Here is a 6,442-nt window from a genome sequence, read left to right on the forward strand (position 1 = left end):
GAGAAAAGGAGAGCACAAGGGGAAAAAAGAGAAATTTCTCAAAGGGCTAGCAAATCTCAGCAACCTTTTGACAAACGTGGTCTGAGTTCCAAGCTTGCAATGAAACCTGAAGCCAGGCAAGTTTCTTGTGATTTGGGGCTCTGCTATGAACATTTTGCACAGCTCTAGCTAAAAGGATCTGTCCTGCTGTGCTGCACTCTGTGCCCTGTGTGCAGTGCATTTGTCACTGTGCAGAACAGAGGAGGGGAGTACAGATCAAAGGCATCAGAGAAAGATGGGCTCAGCAGCATTCGAGGATCAAGGTGCCCCTTAAAGTTTTTCTGGTTTCCTATTTGTTGTTAAATATTTTTATTTGGGGACATATGAGGGGGGAGATGCACAGAGAGCTCTGCAGCCCTCTAGTTCTGTGTGCTGCTGAGCATTTCTGCCTGTAGCACACTGAGCCTTGTCATTAATGCCTTAGCACCCACATAGAACTACATTTGTGATCTTCATATACAGAAAATCAGTCTTATTCCTTTCCAGAAGCCCTTGCCTGCTGGAGCAGACCAGCTCTAGAAGCCCACTTCTAAAACAGTGTTTGTGATGTTACAAAGGAAGGATTTGGATTAATTTCTGTTGCCCTGCTTATGTGCAGAGATCTTCAGGCAATCAGAAACATCACCTGCAAATCTTCCTGACAGTACAATTTTGCCTGTAGCTATGAGGTTCAATCATACACAACACGTCTTCCTTCTAGTCTCACTGCTCTTAGAACAGTGGCGGGCACATTTTCTGTTTGCATTAAGCCTAATACACAGACTTAGCATTTGGCATTGTTTGTAAGTCTATCATTACCTTTGTTCATACTGACATCAAAAGCTTCCTTCATGTGTGTGTCTTTGAGCTTGGTGAAGCCTCTCTATCAATCAATCAAACAACCAGGCAATCAATCTACATACCAGTATCTGAAGCTAAATACAACAAGAGAGCATGTCAGGCAGGTACCTGGCTTCTAATTAGGTCTAGGTATTATTCTAATTTCTCTGACTTGTTCTGTACTTCATAGGACCTGGGGATGTATTTTGTCATTAACATGTCAATAAAGCAATACAAATGAGGCTGGAGGGAAATACCAGCTCCCTGCACCACAGTGTCAGCCCCGGTCTCTGATGCATTCTTTTGCTGGGGGGTGGGAGGGGGAAATGCACTTTCAGACGTAGTTGATCAAAGAAATATCATTTACAATGGATTTTCTTTTCTTCACTCCAGTGGCTGGGTGGCCCATTGCGATTGATTGAATTTTATGAATTAGTGAATAAGTGAACACACAATGACAAGGAGGTTGTGTTACAAAAGCTACGATGCCGCATCCCTTTAGCCAATGTCATTTGGGAATAATCCCACTGACAGCAATGGAGTTACACTAGATTTCTTCTGAGGCGGCTTGGATCTGGCCTGCCTTGTGTTTTTGATTGCTGTAATTTAGTTTAATTATTTATGCTAACCCTTTGTGCCATACTTTAAATGTGCTATGATATATTTTCTCAAGGTAGAGAAAATTTAGTAATATAGGTCATTACTGCAACATTAACGCTATTAAATCTTTGGAGGGAAGAGATCCCACTGCTGGCAGTGTGAAAATGATGAGGTATGTAGATTAGCACAGAGTAAGATAAAAACATTCAACTGTAAAAGCAGGGGAAAAACAACAATTCCTCTTCACATCTCATGTTATTTGGAAATAGCAAAATAATCTTATTTCTTTTTTTTGTAATATGATATTTGCAAAATAGAACAAAAAAAATAAGGAAGAAAGTTTAGGGATCCTGGAAACGTATGTCTGGAATTAGGAGTATCCATCTAACAACTCTTTCTCAACAATGTGCTTTCCCTCACCCTTGTAAATTTCTCCACTGCACTCATGACAATGAAAAAAAAAAGAATATGAGAAATAATAGCTTTGATGACTGCAGAGCATGGATAAGCAGAATTATTGTGCTTAGTAAATTATCAATCTCTATTCTTATGTGGTTGCATAATTCAGACAACTTTAAGGAAGAGCTGTTCTGTTCATGAGATTTAGGGATTGTTTAATGCATGAATGAGCTGCTGCCATCTTCTGACTTTTCTGAGTTCTGCAAACTAAAAAAAAAAATTTCTACTCTAATCAAGTGTCCTGGGGAAAATACTTGCAGTGTTACAACTTGGAGGCTCCCAGAGCTTCTTTAATAAATTTTAAATATGATTAACTGCTTCAGGTAACAAGCATATAAAGAAAGACTAAAATTTGAGTTTGGATACATTGGTGGATTACAATGAAGAGAAGCAAATGAAAACACTTGGCCTGAAAAATGCTCTTTCTTACAAAGTTAGACCCTAATTTGCTTCTTTACAGCAATATGGACAACTCTACTAAACCACTGGGCATTGTCCATGTGTAAATGGCGTGAAAACACGACTTGACTTAACGAGCTGAAGGTGATACTGAGATCAGCATGCTATTTGACAATGCAAGCTCTAAGGGAAGGCTCATAGTTTACCCTTTCTAAAAAAAAGAAGGTGTATGGCTGAGAAAAGCCTTGAATTTAAGCAATTCAGTTTCGATTTTTTCACATGACACGGAATCTCAGTTGTGAGCATCCACAGCCTTGGGGACATTTGAAATGAGGAGTCATATTCTGCACTTCGAGTCCTTTTGAATATCAGTGCTCTTTCTGCTGTTATTGTTTTGAGGTTTTCTTGATGCAGTGTTTGCTCATAGAGGCTGGATATATAATCCTATTCATTTATCAGCCTCAGGGAAATTCAGGGAAATTCTTTTAAGTTTATTGTGAGAAATAAAGACATTATGGGCTACTTTAAGTGAACTGTGACTACTGCCTGGCATATAAATTTCTTCTGGATTGCCTTCTCCTTCCTTATGGACGCTACTCAGGTAGCATTGCCTGAAGAGGGGCTTTGTGCTGAGTCTGAAGACTGGCTATTCACATGTTTCAGGAAGAAATATGTGGATATGTCTGGGGAGAAAACAGGTTTGAGAAAGAAACTTTAAGTCCAAGACAGGTCACTTTTGTCTCCTACCTCTCACTTGTGCTCAGCACCAGCCATTCTGAATGTTTACAGTCTATTTTTGAGAGGTTTCTGCACTCAGCCCATAGGTCTGGGTATCTGTACACTGATTTTGGTACCTGACAAAGTGAAGCTCCATCAGACAGCCTCCACCATCACATCATCACACCCTGACAGTGGAGGCACCCAGCCAGGGTGAGCACATTCCGCGAGCAGTCATTCTGCTCTAGGAAAGAGCCGTCTGAAGGATGTTCCCCTGGAGCTCAACACACATCCAGAAGGGAAATGCTGTGGATAATTTAATAAACCCAGAAATTCACTGGGGCTCTGCCCATAGTCCTAAGGAGCATATTACACATCAAGAACCATAGATACAAACATTGCCTAGTCAGGGATCTTTCCTTTAATTCCCTCTGTTGGACATACCGCTGTCCTCTTTAATTGCCCTGGCTCTGAGGGAAAAGAACAAGTTGACAAAGTATGTTCTGATCTGCAAATCAATAAGAAAGAGTCAAAGGATATAACACATCTCTCTCCCCTGTGCTCCTTTCTGCTCCAGCAGCTGCCCAAATCACACAGAGATGTGTGAAAGCATGGCTTTCAGTGGTACTCTCATACCCATCCTGGTGCATATTCTCAGGTGAGATGGGTAGACAGGGAAGATTCCCTTTGCCATGTGAATAGATAGGCAGACCAGGATCCAGAGGTACAGGACAGCAGGTACTCAAGGCTACTTCTGTCAGGGTAGGGAGAAACCCTAGGCCAGAGAGTTCCTCTGAGTGTGGAGCTTTCCATCGTCACGAGCAGAAGCAGCTCCTCACTCCAGTGACATATCAAAGCCCCAAAGCCTCCTGACATGAATCTCCACTCCCAGCAGCATCTGTCCCCATCAGACCAGACCTGATCCAACGTGTCTGTTACCCACCATACCCTCTGCCCTTCAGTTAAAGAAGAGCAAAGCACCCTCCACGGTGCCTTTGAGTGGGTGGCTGGGAGCCCCTGGAGGCTTGGTGACCTTCTCTCACCCTGGCAGCCTGCACCTTCATGCCTACACAGTATTTACAGCTCTCCTGTGCCAGCCCCACTGCCAGTTGTGAGACTGCCAACATGCTTCCTTTCTATTGCTTGTGGAGAGCCACAAGACGAGAAGGCTTCTGCCTGTGTGCTGAACCAGTGTTGGCTTATGAAGTATATCCGACATCCAAAGGCCAGCTGTGCTCCATTCCATTCCTAAAATCTCGAGCTGGTGAATGAAATGAATGAAATGTAAGCGCTGCTTTATGAGTTTCTTTTATGTAGTCACCTCAGGCTGCACAGGTGTGCTAGGAGCTGCTGGGATGGGAGATGTGTGCGCTCCGTACGTGGCTAAGCCATGCGGAGGGCACTTCATCTTGGAAGAACATGATGAGGGAGAGGAGAACCCATTCAGAGACACCACCAACCTGGAAGAGGGATAAGGCTGGAATACTGACCACACCTGGCTGCCAAAAATACTCTCTCCTTACCCCTGGCTAAATTGTAGGTTGGGTAAATATACTTTGTAAACTCATATCCTTTCTATATGTTCCGAAAGAAATTAGTGTCTTAAGCTTACTGTGTTAAACTACTGGCAGTTCTGCCTGAAACACCTGTACCCAGGAGGGATATCAGGTCTATCAGGACATATATTTATGTCTTAGGGATGTCTGCAGATTTTCTGTGCAGCTTTGCTGTTTGGAAAAAAACCTTCCAAATACTGTAACAGGTTTCCAAACTACCTTCGGTTAGGAAAGATGTTTCCATGATGTTATAAATCCTAACCCCAGGAATCCTTGAGGAGACTTTTGCATTATTAGATGATACTGCTAAAGGATGAAAGTGACAGTTTTCCATTCCCCCATTCCTCTACTCCTCTTGTGCTATTAAACTGAATATCCAAATTTTTGTCATTCTCCCCAGGAACATGCACAGCTGCAGTCATCTCCACAGCTTGAGAAAGTGTCTTCTTGCTTGATGAGGAAAGTTTAAATTTCCCTAAGACCCCCAAGAAAATTTGTCTCCGCTTGCCCAAGAAATTTACCCTTTATGATACCTCACTGCCTGTGAAAGAAATAAAAATATAGATGGAAAATATGCTAAAAGTTGGAGGTTTTTTCCCGACCTCATAACTGTTCCTGCTCCCTGCAAAATGTTTTGAATCACACCCATTGCATTAATGTATTGAGCCTTCCTAAAGAAAGCTGGCAAGACCTTCTGGTGATTTGCAGCCCTTGTTTGTGAACATGCAGACTCTGGCCTGTAAAGAGTAAAGAATAGGTGTACAACCTCCTGTGTTAAAAGCTTCCATGCTTACTGGGGCTGTTGAGAAGCAGATGCTGCCAAGGAGAGTGCAGTGACATGTCTAACAATTACAAGTCCCAGCTTCGCTTTCCTTGTTCTCATCTCCAAGAGTAATTCTGATACAAGGACAAATTGTTTCCCCCACTGAAGGAAACAAAATTGAAATAGCTCTCAACTTCATCTGTTGTGCCTTCTTATCAAACTCCCATTCCTGTTCACCCAGAGGAAAAAAAATTAAATTTCTACTTTCTCTGCTCAGAATGGAAAATGGCTGGTCTTTAATCTTTAACCCGAGGCAGCTGCTTTCCAAACACAGTAGAGTCACTGCCACATCTATCTACAAGCTGCTTGTCCTGAACTTTAGTGCTCAGACTGTTCTGGGTGCTCAGGGTCCTGTTAGTGAAGAGTGAGAGTGAGAAGGGTGGGACAGCTGCACCGTTGCACAAACTCTCTGACCCAGCTCCAGACTGACAGAAGTTTCACTGAGAGAAAGCTCTTTGCCCCATTGTGTTTGCACATAGAGGTGGGAGGCAACACAGACAGAGCATATACTTTTAGTGCAGAATTCATTTGGTGACACTTTAGGGATCGCTATGAATAAATGCTAATTCAGAATTGCCAAAGTAGTAAAACTGGAAAATGAGGAGACATTGCACAGCACAGCAGGAAATTTTTAAAATGTTCAATTGCTTATTGTGTTCCCTGAGAAAGTCCTTTACTGAAAGGGAGGTTAACTTACATGTGATTGAATAACCCTGGGTGATGCATGTGTGTATATATATATATATATGTGTGTGTATATGCTATAAATAAAGACCTCAAAGATGAATATGTGTTTCTTTTTCCAGAAGATATTCCACAGTTGATGTCTCTTTTCACAGATCCCACCTACACCATAGTGTCACTCATTTATTTACCTCCATTTGGAATAAATGTACATTCAAAATAAATTCAAACATAACTTGTCCAGCAGAAACAGACTGAATGTTAGTTGTAATTATTTGGGTTTGGTGACTACCACTCAATTAGAGTATTAAATTCTGTGGAAAGTAGAAAGGAATTCCACACTCTC

This window comes from Corvus brachyrhynchos, unplaced genomic scaffold, assembly GCF_000691975.1.
Source record: "Corvus brachyrhynchos isolate BGI_N302 unplaced genomic scaffold, ASM69197v1 scaffold1, whole genome shotgun sequence".
NCBI lineage: Eukaryota > Metazoa > Chordata > Aves > Passeriformes > Corvidae > Corvus > Corvus brachyrhynchos.